This window comes from Muscardinus avellanarius, assembly GCF_963383645.1.
Source record: "Muscardinus avellanarius genome assembly, chromosome: 1".
In the NCBI taxonomy this organism is placed as follows: Eukaryota; Metazoa; Chordata; class Mammalia; order Rodentia; family Gliridae; genus Muscardinus; species Muscardinus avellanarius.
Genome location: NC_137786.1, coordinates 138,034,977 through 138,048,216, shown reverse-complemented (window position 1 = coordinate 138,048,216; position 13,240 = coordinate 138,034,977).

Here is a 13,240-nt window from a genome sequence, read left to right as displayed (position 1 = left end):
GATGGGTTTTGGTACAATGCATTATTAACTTAAAGTTGTGGTATAACAGGTAATATAAAATCTGTCATTTTAGCTATTTTTATGAGAACACTTCAGTGGCATTAATTACACTCACAAGGTTGTATAAAGCATTTTCATTGCTCCAAACAGAAACTGTAATAATTAAACAACAACTTCTTGACCCTCCTCTCTGAGCTCCTGGTAACCTCAAATATACTTTCTGTCTTTCTGAATTTGCCTTGTCTAGATATTTTGTAGACATGAGGCCATGTAATATTTCTCCTTTTGTGTCTGGCTTTTTTCACTTAGCAGACTTAATGAGGTGCTGGAAAGGTGGAGATATGGCAGGAGGAAGGAGTGAGAGGCTGGAAAGTTCTTTTTTTTTTTTATTGGTGATAGCAATGATCTTATCATGGCTTCTCGTAAGAAAGGTCCTGTGTGTTTTGTTTTTCTCTTGCTCCAAGAGCTGGCAGCAGCCCCTGCCAACTCCCCTTATCCCCCACCCCAGTCACCGGGCACAACAGGATTCTTTTCTTCAGAGTTGCTTTTCAAGATGGTAATAGACAAGTATTAAGAGGCTACTGCAGCCTCCCAATTAATACACATCTCCCTAATAATTAGTTGAAGAGATGCTTTGAAGTCTTGGGGATAGTGTTGAAAGCATTCTTATTCTGGAGGAAGGGCCAGGACTTCCTCTGCATTCTCAGTCCAAAGAGAGGGTCATCCTCAACCACAGGTGCTGCTCCTTCTCCAAGGGTCTCTTGCAAGACTCCTCTTCCCCTCCCGGCCCCTGGGTTTAATCCCTAGTACCACAAAAAATGGCGGGGGGGGGCATCTGAATGAGCGATCCGGCTGGGTCTGGTGGTGCTTGCCTATAATCCGCCCTGCTCTTTTCTTCTGCTCTCCGTACCTCTCTCTGTCTCTTAGGATGGCAGCCAAATTCCCTTTGTGCTGCTGGGGGCCCAGCTGAGTGGCTAGTGTTCACACTGGGCCCTCTGACACAGAGGTGTTCTCCCAGCAGCTGCTAAAGTCTTAACAGGGAGTGGAGCTGCCGTAGATGGATGCCATTTACAATAGACGGTCAGGGTCCTTTATGGCAGAGAGGTTCTCCCACTCACTCAGGACAAGTAGGTAAGAGCCACATTCAGTGTCATAGGGATGGCAGTCCAGGGTCATTCTTTGTGGATTCCCTAGATAAGAAGAGTGAAGGTATAGATGGATGGGGAATGAAGAAAAGGTGTCTGAGATGGATTTGGTTGAGGAAAGAAAGGAGAACAGAAAGAGAGAAGTGGGGCTGTGCCTGAATCAATGTAACTTCTACTAACTTCACAGTCCAAATTGTATTTGCCCAGCAGGCACATAACTAGAATCCCTCAAGGGCTCTGTATGGGGTGGGAGCTTTGTCATGTACAGATGCTCTTTTAAGAACTAATATAATATGTACACATACCTCCTGAATAAAACCTCATTCGAGTTTCATTTTTGAGGGTGTTGTGGTCTGATCTCCCTACTCCGGAACAGAAGAAACATGACTCCGATGTTTGGCTGGGGTCCTTTTGTTCCAGAGTCCATCTTGAATTATAACTGATGGAATTAGCTGTAGACACGCCAAAGTGCTCTATAATATTTAATGTGGTTCTAATTCCAGTTTTCCTTCTCACTCGGGAATTTAAAAATTTGAGTCAAGCAAGTCCTGTTTTTGTTTGAATTCTTTTTTCATCTTCTTGGTTCTGTATCTTTCACTATATCCCCTGCTGCTATAGACAGATCATCTACTTTTGAATGGTTGCTTCCACTTATACTAATTGTAAAAAATTCTCAGTCACTCTGGTAGCAATTTCTTAAAGTTTTCCCTCTGCGTACAGATTCTCCATTAACTGTGTTTCTGTAGCTTCAGCTACTGCTGTTTATAATAGCTGCTATACAGGTCTATGCAATACTGGACCATTTGTGTATTCATTTTATGAATTTTCTGTGAAATTACCTATAACCCCAAGAACATTATCTTTTTATAGACCATAGCTTACTCTGTCTTCATGCTTTGTATGTCCTCTGAGCTATGAGGTGCTGGGAGGGGTTTTATAGTCCCTGAATAACACCTCATTTTAGTGGTAACCGGCAAAGTTTCCCCACCATAAAGAACTCACGAACTGCACGTTGTGTCTGTGCCGCTTCCTCACTATGCCCTTCAGAGCTTCATGTTTATGTCCATGTCAGAGTGTGGACACATATGTGCAACCAGAACACAGAATGAAGTCAAGAGCCAGTCGCTTGTTTTAGTTAGTGATTTTATTTGTATTTATTTATTTATTTAAATTTTTTTTAGTGGTACTAGGGATGGAATCCTTCTACCTCTGGGCTATACTCCCAGACCCACTTTATATTTTCTATTTGGAAACAGGGTCTCTTAAGCCAGTGAGGCTGGCTTTGAACCTGTGGAATGCTCCTGTCTCTGCCTCCCAAGCACGGGGATTACAAGCATCCACCACCATGCCTGGCTAGTGATTTTATTTTTAATTAATGGGCCCTCAAGCTGGGTGTGGTGGCGCAAGCTTGTAATCCCAGCACTTGTGAGGCTGAGACACCAGGATCGTAGTTCACAGCCAGCCTCAGGTACTTAGGCCCTTTGCAACTCAGTGAGACCTTGTTTCAAAATAAAGAATAAAAAATGGACTGGAGGGATAACTCGGAGGTAGAATGCCCCTGGGTTTAATCCCTAGTACCGCAAAAAATGGGGGGGGGCATCAGAATGAGCGATCCGGCTGGGCCTGGTGGTGCTTGCCTATAATCCCAGTACTTGAAAGGTAGAGACAGCAAGGGTCACAGGTTCAAGGCCAGTCTCAGCAACTTAGTGAGACCCTCTCTCAAAATAAAATAAAAGGGGCTGGGAGCTTAGCTCAAAGGTATAACATCTCCAGGCTTAATTTTCAGTACCAGGGAGAAAGCAAGCAAGCAAGCAAGCAAGCAAGCGGGTGTCGTGGCGCACATTTATAATCCCAGCATTCGGAAGGCTGAGACTGGATCGTGGTTCTGGAACAGCCTCAGCTATTTAGTGAGGCCCTCCACAACTTAGTGAGATTCTGTTTCAAAATAAATAATAAAATATAGGGAGGGAGTGTAGCTCAGAGGTCAAATGCCCCTATGTTTCATCCCCAGACCTGCAAAAAAGAAAGAAAGAAGCCGAGCGTGGTGGTGCACGCTTGTAATCCTCGAGCTTGGGAGGCGGAGACAGGAGGATCGTGCAGGTTCGAAGCCAGCCTCGCTGGCTTAAGAGACCCTGTTTCCAAATAAAAAAGTATAAAATAGGTCTGGGAGTGTATCCTGGAGGTAGAAGGTTTCCAGGAACCCCAGTCCACAAAAGAAAGAGAGAAAAAAAGAAAGAAAGTGAGGAAGGTCGAAAGGAAGAAGGGAAGAGAGAAAGAAAAATACAAAATGATCTAAGGGCTTTGAGCCTTCCTCCTGTTGGAAAATCTGTGTTCTTCCAGTAGAAGAATTTTGGCCATGGCACCAGGCACTGTAATGCACACCTGCAATCACTGTCCTTGGGAAGCTGAAACAGGAGGATCATGGGTTAGAGACCAGCCTCAGCAAATGAGCAAGAATCTCAGCAACTTAGTGAGACCCTGTTTAAAAAAAAATCAAAAGGGCTGAGAGCAGATTAAAGGTAGGACGCACCTGGGAGAAGGGAGAGGAGGAGGGAAAAAAGGAGAAGGAAGAAGAAGAGGAGAAGGGCTAAGAACTTTGACACTTTGACTATGGAGAGAAATTGGTATTTTCTGCATTTTTCTATTTCTCATCTGAAGAGGGACTTGGCTTGGTATGGGTGAAGTTTCTTCTCTGGGCCTTTTGAAGTGAATTTGGTGAGGGCAGAACCAAGTGAACTCTGTATTAGGACAAATAAGACTACCTACTATAACAGATAAAACCCCAAATCCTAGTGGTCCAACACAGAAGCCGTTACTCACGTAAGTCAGTGATGCTGTTCCTAGACACCTGGCTTGCTACGTGGCCCACGAGGGCCAAAGCTACTTCCATCTTATGGTCCTTGTTTTTCTGGGTCTCCAGGATCCTTTTCACTCAACTCAAAGAAGAAAAAGGCACTGTGGTAATTTACAGGGATTTGATGGGTCAGACGTCTAGGTGCAGTCCCTCTCCTCTGCACACACGTCATTGTTTGGCACTCAGTCCTATGGTAAAGGGCAGCTGGATAGTATCATCTACCTGTCTGCCTAGGAGGGAAGGGAAATGGGCTTTCTGTATGAACAGCAGTCTCTGCTGAGGTCAGGTGGGAGCAGCCTTTTGACTTTTATTGCTTCCCTCAAGCTGCTGGCCTGTGTGATCTCCTCCTCCCCAATCCCTCTGAGGCTTGGAGAAGGCAGCAGGGAACATGTCCTTCCTGCCATTTAAGTCCTACCACATTCTTCCTGAAAAAGACAACATCTGTGTGCCAAGTGTCAATTATGTGCCAGGCATTGTGCCAGGGCATGCAGACAGTGGGGACAGTGTCTGTGTATGGAAAGATACTTTCTCCTGAAACATGATCAGGGAAGCTTTCTAAAAAGAATTGATAGGGAAAGAGATTATTTTAGAACCCATTCCTATTCTTAAAAAGGAGAAATGGGACATAGGAGGAACTCTAGATGAAAAAGGAAATCCTATAGAGGAGCAAACAAGACAACCTAAATGAGGGGATGGGAGGGGGAAGAAGGAAATTCTCTAAAACACACAATGTACTTAAACATATCAAAGTCAACCACTATGCCAAATAAGGAAAGGAGGGATGGGGAGGGAATGGGGTGTGGGAGTCGGGTAGGGGTTGAATCGGTGATGTGTACATGTATATACACACAAGTTTTTTACCCCAATATGATGTATGAATATAAAGCACCAATAAAAATTTTAAAAAACCCTTTAATTGATACTCTCCCATTTCCCCTACATTTACCCCATCCTTGACAAAATGATCAACCTGAATTTCTTTAGCTCATTTATAAGTATGTTTGTTTGTTTGTTTGTTTGTTTTGGTACTGGAGATTGAACCAAGAACATTCTACCTCTGTGGTCCTGGGGATTGAACTCAGAGCATTCTACCTCTGAGCTACACCCAGCCCCCAGCTCTATTTTATGTTTTTATTTTGAACCAGGGTCTCACTAAGTTGCAGAGGTCCTCACTAAATTTCCAAGGCTGGTTATGAATCTGTGATCCTCCTGTCTCAGCCTCCCCAGTACTGGGATTACAGGCCTGTGCCACCACACCCTGCATTCATTAAAGTTTTAATGTCTGTCTTTTTGTATTTGTACTCTCCAAGCACTGGGTTTACTTGGTGTGTTATTATACATTTATTATACTTTTATTATAGTCCAGGGATCATAGTAGATGTTCAGGAATAGGCGAGGCACAGCTAGAGCCAAGAGCAGCAGCTTCTGTTACTATTACCTACTGTCCTTCTCTTCCCATTTGTAATTCATACCACAAGAGAAATCAATACATTTCCATTACAAACTCCGATTTTTTTATTTGTTGTCATTGCTACTTTTCATGTATGTTTTTCTTGAAATATATTTACTGAAAGTGGTGACTTCCCCAGCCCTGAGTTGTCTAGCATGAGGAATTATTCCTGAGTCCATCACCCAGGGTTCTGAATGCCAGCACATGCCACATGTCAACTGGGCCATGGGGTCATGAAAGCCAGTCCTTTCCAGTTGCTGAGTGCTTCCTTCTCCAGCTCCTCCAAATTCTCACAAACACACCTGGACAGTATACATTGTATTCTGAGAAGGAGGAGACAGTCTGAGAATGTGGGGATGCAAGGGCCGGACCCTGATTGGGGCTTTGCTCCCCTTGCTTAATGAGTGGGAAGATTCATCAGTGCTCCTGGACCTGTTAGGCTGCTGGGGGTCCAGGTGCCTCTTGGGAAAGAGGGAACAGGTTTCCTTTCATGAATCCCAAGAAACAATCTGTATGGTGACTGTGAACTGTGAGTCACTTTATTGGTCCCTCTGGGCATTCATTCATTCATTCATTCACATTAAACCAGTACTTATTGTGTCCTAACAGTTATACACACTAAAGATACAGAAGCAAACAGGACAGGAAAGACCTTTGCCATTCTACAATGAGAAATAGAAAAGCTAAACAAAAATACAGAGGAAAAAAGACTCTACATAAAATAAAATGAAGAGACTTCCGGGAAGAAGGCGACCGAGAAAAGCGGGGTTTAAGAGTCCCGCTAACAACCAATCTCCATTACCACAAAAAGAGCGCCTTTCATAGCCAGAAAACACCATCACCAGAAAAACAAAAAAAAACCACCAGGCTCCAGAGAGAAAGCGGACTGAGAACAGAGCTCAGGGCCACAGAGGAGACACACGCGCCCGAGGACGCGGCAGCAGCGCCATACTGCTGGCGGCAGCGGCGAACTCAACGGACGGCTACAGCAAGCCAGGAGAGCCGCTGCGGAACAGCCAGGCGGGATCTTTCGGCGCAGACAGCATTTAAAGCTCCCAGTGGCTGAGCTCAGCACACGCTGCAGGGATTCAGAGTGGAAATCAAAACCAGAGAAGAAAAAATACGCCAGCCTCATGGCCGAGGGCGTGGCAGAGACGCCATATTGCCACCGGCGGCGGCAGCAGCAGTGAATTCACCGAGTCCAGTACAGCTACATCTGCGTACTCAAGAACAGTGAGTCAAATTGTGGGCCACAGAGGAGAAATCGCAGTATTGGGCCTCCTGGGACTTGACCCAGTGAGGGAGTGGTGGTGGCAGAGATATCACACCATAGGAGAACGTGCAACCTGGCACCCCCCATAGTTTAAAGCAGCCTCTATCGACTCCCTGGGTTGGAGACTCTGTGATACAACCCAGTAAAGGAGTAGTGGGGTCTGAGATAATACAGACTCGAGATCCAGAGCACCTTAAGTGAAGCCATAGTGACCCAAGGGAAGAACCCAGAGAAGGCACAAACCTCCGAAATCATGGGAAAGAGGAATAACACTGGAGCAATGAATGTGCACAACCCCACAACATCAGAACCTGATAAAACAGAAAATCAGAGATTTCTAGAAGATCAAATCAGGAAAATAACTGTAGAAATAATAGAGGTGCTTCGAAAAGAACTCAGAGAGAGCCAAAAAGAGATAAAGGATGCAATTAATGAAGTAAAGGCCTCAATTCAAAGCACAAACAACCGATTAGACCACATGGGGAACAGAATCTCGCTCTTAGAAGATGAGCAATCCAAAAATGAATGCATAGTTTCTAATCTAGAAAAAAATATCCAACAGCAGGAATCTGACATTGAAGAAATATGGGCCCATCTTAAGAGAGCTAACCTAAGAATAATTGGAATAGAGGAGGGAAAAGAAAGTGATACCAAAGGGATCAACAATCTCTTCAAGGAAGTAATAACAGAAAATTTTCCAAATATAGAGCAAGAGGTTGATACACAGATCCAGGAAACTTATAGAACTCCCTTTAGACAGGATCCGAGAAGAGGATCCCCACGCCATATAATTGTCAAAATGACCAATGTGGAAGCCAAGCAGAGAATCTTAAAGGCAACAAAAACAAAGGGCCAAGTGACATTCAGAGGCAAACCAATTAGAATCACTCCAGACTTCCCAAACCAAGTCATGAGAGCCAGAAGGGCTTGGAGTAACATATTCCAAACTCTGAAAGAAAACAACTTCCAGCCAAAAATTTCCTATCCAGCAAAACTTTCTATCAAATTAGATGGAGAAATAAGAAGCTTCCATGACAAACAGAAACTGAAGGAATTTATGTCTTCAAAAGCAGCGCTAGAGAAAATACTCAAAGAGATTAACTACAAAGAAGAAATAGGTAACACTCACCAGAACCAGAGAAACAAGAGTTTCCATCCAACAGACAACTAAGATTGGTTATCTGTGGAGATTCATTATTTATGTTAGTCTTTTACCTATCTCTAAGTTGTATTGTTTGCCTTTATTGTTGTTAATCTTTAGGATTTCTAGCTGGAATATTAATATACCTTCAGATATAGCATTTGGAAATATTTTATCCAATTCTATTAGTAACTTTTAACTCTGTTTACATTGTCTTTGGATATACAATATTTTCTTTTATTTTTTAGGGAGTTTGTATATTCTTCTGTTGCCTGTGCCATTGAAATCATATCCAAGAAATCACTGCCAATTTCAATGTTGTGAGGTTTTATGATCCAGATTTTCTCCTAAAAGTTTATAGTCTTAAGATTTATATTTAGGTCTTTTATCTATTTTGAGTTAATACTTGTATATGGGATTAGGTAAAGGTCCAATTTTATTCTTTTCCATGTAATTATTATTTTTCAACAATATTTAGTTAAAAGAATATTATTTCCACCACCAAATGTTCGTGGAAACCTTGTCAAAAATAACTTGACAATATAGGGAAGAATTTAGCTCTAGGCTTGTATTTAACTCCAATGGTCTATATATCTGCCTTTAGAACAGTACTACACTGTTTCAATTATTGTAGCTTTATATGGTTTGAAATCAGAAAATATATATCTGCTAGCTTTGTTCTTTTTCAAGATCGTTTTGGGTATCTAGAATTCATATTCCATATTAGGATAGATTTTTTTCTGAAAAATAAATATATAAATATATGATAGTTTCACCTAAAAAAAACAGAAAAAATATGCTCTAGTAAGAAAGAAAGCAAAAATAAATATTGAAATGCTATCTTTAAATCATCAAACGCTTGGTATCAGACAAATGAAACTGTTATGTGAGATTATCATTTTTAATTTTGGATAAATTGCTATAATACTAGATGTCAACCACTAAGCCATGCATGGGAAGGAGGGATGGGGAGAGAATGGGGTAGGGATCGGGTGGGGGCTGACTGGGCGATGTGTGCATGTATGTCTACAAAAGTTTGTATCCCACTATGATGTATGAATACAGTGCACCAATAAAATAAAATTAAAAAAAAAATAAAATAAAATGAAGCCGGGCATGGTGGCACACGCTTGCAAACCCAGCATTCGGGAGGCTGAGACCGGAGGATCGCGGTTAGCAGACAGCCTCAGCTACTTAGTGAGGCCCTCCACAACTTAATGAGACCCTGTTTCAAAAATAAAAAATAAGCCGGGCGTGGTGGCACACGCTTGTAATCCCAGCATTCGGGAGGCTGAGAACGGAGGATCGCGGTTTGCAGACAGCCTTAGCTATTTAGTTGAGGCCCTCTGCAACTCAGTGAGACCCAGTTTCAAAATAAAGAATAAAAAATAGGGCAGAGGCTGTAGCTCAGAGGTAAAATGCCCCTGGGTTCCATCCTCAGACCCCCACAAAAAAAAAGAAATAAAAAAAAGAATAAAAAAATAGGGCAGAGGGTGTAGCTTGGAGGTCAAATGCTTCTGGGTTCCATCCCCAAACCCACAAAAATAAATAAATAAATAAATAAATAAATAAATAAATAAATATAAAATAAAATTATTTCGTGCAGTGAGATGTGCTTTCTCAGTCCTGATGGTGGGGCCATATTCTTGCTGCAGATGGAAACCGTAGTCCCTCTTGTTAGTCTGAGTCAGTGCTGTCCTCTCAGTTCCTTGTAGGTCCCCTTGTCCTCTCAGCACACCGAATGTGCTCTGCAACCCCCCCCCCCAGCTCTCCCTCCTACTCCTAGCAAGGAGCAGCTGCTCTCCAAGGCCCATGTCAGCCCATTCTTCATCCTTCCTGAACCTATGAGCAAGAAGGCAGGCCATCAGAAACAGCTGGAGCAGAACTGGGCATCGTTTGTGTTCCATCTGTCAGGCTTTACCTGGTTCCCGGGCTTTGCACCCTCTCCTCCCTGAGCAGAGTCTGCGTGGCTGCCAGGTCTGCAGGCTCAGCTCTGCTCCAGGCTCTGAGATCAATTCTGACTTCAGGCAGGAAGAATTTAAGCTGCTGCAGTCCAGCAGTGTTGATTTGGCCTTGTCACCCTGGATGCTTGCTTTTTGTCCCTAATCTTGTGACTCATTCTGACAAGTGGATAGTCTGACAAATGCCTCTGGCCTCAAGTCCTTGCCTTAGTTAGTTATTTTCCTGGTATTCAGGCCCTCAGAACCTGAGGATGTGCCTTTCTCAGACAAGTATCCTACTCTGGCCTCTAGATCCCTGGGGGAGAGTCTTACTTTTTTTTTTTTTTTTTCCTTGCCCTTCTACCCGTGAACAGACGCCTGTATGAGTGGCTTCCTGTCCTGCATTTGATTTCTTATGTATGTATCTCTGGGCCCATCCACCTTGTAGGTGACCCCTATCATTTCCTACTGGTGCCCCAAAGCTAACTTCTTGCCCCCACTCTCCTGTGGTCTCTTACTCTGGCAACTTCTCTGCTCGTCTCACTGGATGGATCCTTTGGCTCTCCTCTCGGTGTGGGCCCTGCCTGACTATGCAAGTCTAATTCCAGATCTCAGAATGCCTGCTGTCTTTCCCATCCTGACGCAGTTAATCAGTCCATGCCCAGCTGTGTTCTAGGACAGGACTCTGCCTTCCCTTGGGACACACCATCCTTCTTTCATCTTTCAAATTCCTCCAGAGGTCTCAGATAATCAAGAAGACTCGGGGCATTGGTTAGCCAGGGTGCAGAGAGGGCTGATGGAGTACTCTTAGCTACCATGGGGGTTGGGGGGGCAACAACAACAAAAAAATCAACAGAAGGCTGGGGCGGCTGTAGGTGAGGCATGGCAGCCTTGCTAAGCAGGGATCTCAAATCCCTGTGGTCTGAGGACAGATGTCCCATAAACCCAAGTGCAGCCTAATTTATATAGGATGGTTAGTTTTGCCATGAGAAGGTTATCTTGCTTGTGCCAGAAGCAAAGATGTCTAGTGGGAGCCCTCCTCTCAAAAGGGAAGGGAGCACCAATCCTCACTCCAGAGGGATTCTACTGAAGTTCAGCGTTTGCGAGTCTGATCCTGATAGTCCTGCCCTATACTCTACCTATGCTCCTTCTCCTGGCCTGACCCCAGGCTTTGCCCAGCCCAGTTTCCTGTTTGCTCCAGCCTGAGTTTTGTTTGGGTCTGATTTATTTACTTCTTATGTATATATTTCTGTGCCCATCTACTTTCTTTTTTTTTTTTTTTTTTTTTTTGGTGGTACTGGGGTTCCTGGAAGCCCTTCTACCTCTGGGATACACTCCCACGGGCTACACTCCCAGACCTATTTTTTAACATTTTTATATGGAAACAGAGTCTCTTAAGCCAGCGAGGCTGGCTTCGAACCAGCGCGATCCTCCTGTCTCCGCCTCCCAAGCGCGGGGATTACAAGCGTGCGCCACCACGCCCGGCCTGTGCCCATCTACTTTGTTTTTTGGAAGTGGGGACTGAACTCAGGGGCATTGTACCTCTAAACTACATCCCCAACCCTTTTTAAAAATTTTATTTTAAAACAGTCTTACACCTGGTGTGGCGGCACACGCATGTAATTTTAGCTTTTGGGAGGGAGGCTGAGATAGGAAGATCACGGTTCACAGACAGTCTCAGCAACTTAGCTAGGTCCTTTGCGATTCAGTGAAACTCTGTTTCAAAATAAAGAATAAAAAAATAGGGCTTGGAGGTAGAATGCCCCTGGAGGTTTCATCCCCAGTACTGAAGAAGGAAAAAAAAAAAAACAAAAAACAGAGTCTTACTAAGTGGCTGAGAGTCTCATTAAGTTGCTGAGAGCTGCACTAAGTTACTGAGACTGACCTCAAAACTCTCTCAGCCTCCCACCTATTGCAGGTCCCACCACACCCAGCTCCAAATTAACTCCTTGACTCCGGCTTTGGTTTACCTGCTTCCAGATATCATCTTCATTTTTTCCTGGTATATGCATACATTTATTTCTTCTTTCAAAGTCCCTATCCTCAAGGAGCTTATAGTGTAGAGAGAAGCCAATGACACAAAGAGTTGCTGAATACAGATGGAATAAATATCACACAAGAAAATTTGAAGATGATATGGGAAGGCGACTGACTTTTTCTACTGGATCTTGGCATGATTTCTGGAGAAAGAGACTCTTTAAGCTGTCTTTTGAAAGCAAGGCAAAGAACTATGGGGCTGGGCTGAGGAGACAGGGAATGCATTATGTGTTTCAGGCTCAGTGGAACAACACGAGCAGAGGTCCTGAAGCAGGCACGGGCTTGTCTACTCTTTTGTCCAGGCTCAGCATGACCCATGCTGTCCACCAGGCAACCAAATGCAGACTTCCTTGTGCTGAGAATTTTCCTTTTTGCATCATGCAATGGAAGTCATGTGGAGACAACCTGCAATTTTCAGCATCTGCCCTTGTCTTGACTTGGGTGTTAGGGATATAGGGAGTATACCTGAGGGATTCTGCATCTTCATTCTTCACACTAAGTTTCAGTGGGTAGGTAGCAGTAGCCAGCATTCAAGATGCTGACTCTGTGAGCCCAGCCTTCTCTCTACCATAGGCTTCTGGGGTGCAGATTTGCATCTAGCTCAGTGCTTGGCTCACAGTAAGCACTCCACAAATACTGGCTGATTTGATTAGATTTGATCTGGGTCAATGTAAATAGGTGCAGGAGGAGAAACAGAAGAGAGAAATCAAAGGATGATGACTACAAGGAGAGCAGTGATGTAATTTTAACCTGAAAATTATCTGCAAATAGACTGCACGGTTTATTCAAACCTCAGTCTTTCATAAACTAATTATATGCAAATGCCTCTCTGGTCTTCCTTAACATCTTGTATGCCTGGATAGAGCATTTGGAACAACTGGTTAGAGCTCCTCAAGAGAGGGAAGGATTTAGAAGCCTTGGGTTGATGGTCATCAGAAACAGAGCAGCAATCCTTTTGTTTTTTGTTTTGTTTGTACTGCAGGCCAAATCGAGGAGTATTCTGCCTCTTAATTAGACCCACAGCCCTATTTTTACTTTTTATTTTCAAACAGGGTCTTACTAAATTGCTGAGGATCTCACTAAGTTGCTGAGGCTGGCCATGAACCTGCGACCCTCCTGTCTCAGCCGCCAAGGACTGGGATTCCAGGCGTGCACCACTATGTCCTGCTAGCAGCAGTCCTTTAACATAGTAATCTCTCAACTGGACATGGTGGGGCGGGCGCACGCTTGTAATCTCAGCATTCGGGAGGCTGAGACAGGAGGATCTCGGTTTGCAGCCAGCCTCAGCTACTTAGTGAGACCCTTTGCAACTCACTGAGACCTTGTCTTAAAATAAAATTTTAAAAAATAGGGCCGGGAGTGTAGCTCGGAGGTAGAAAGCTCCTGGGTTCCATCCCCAG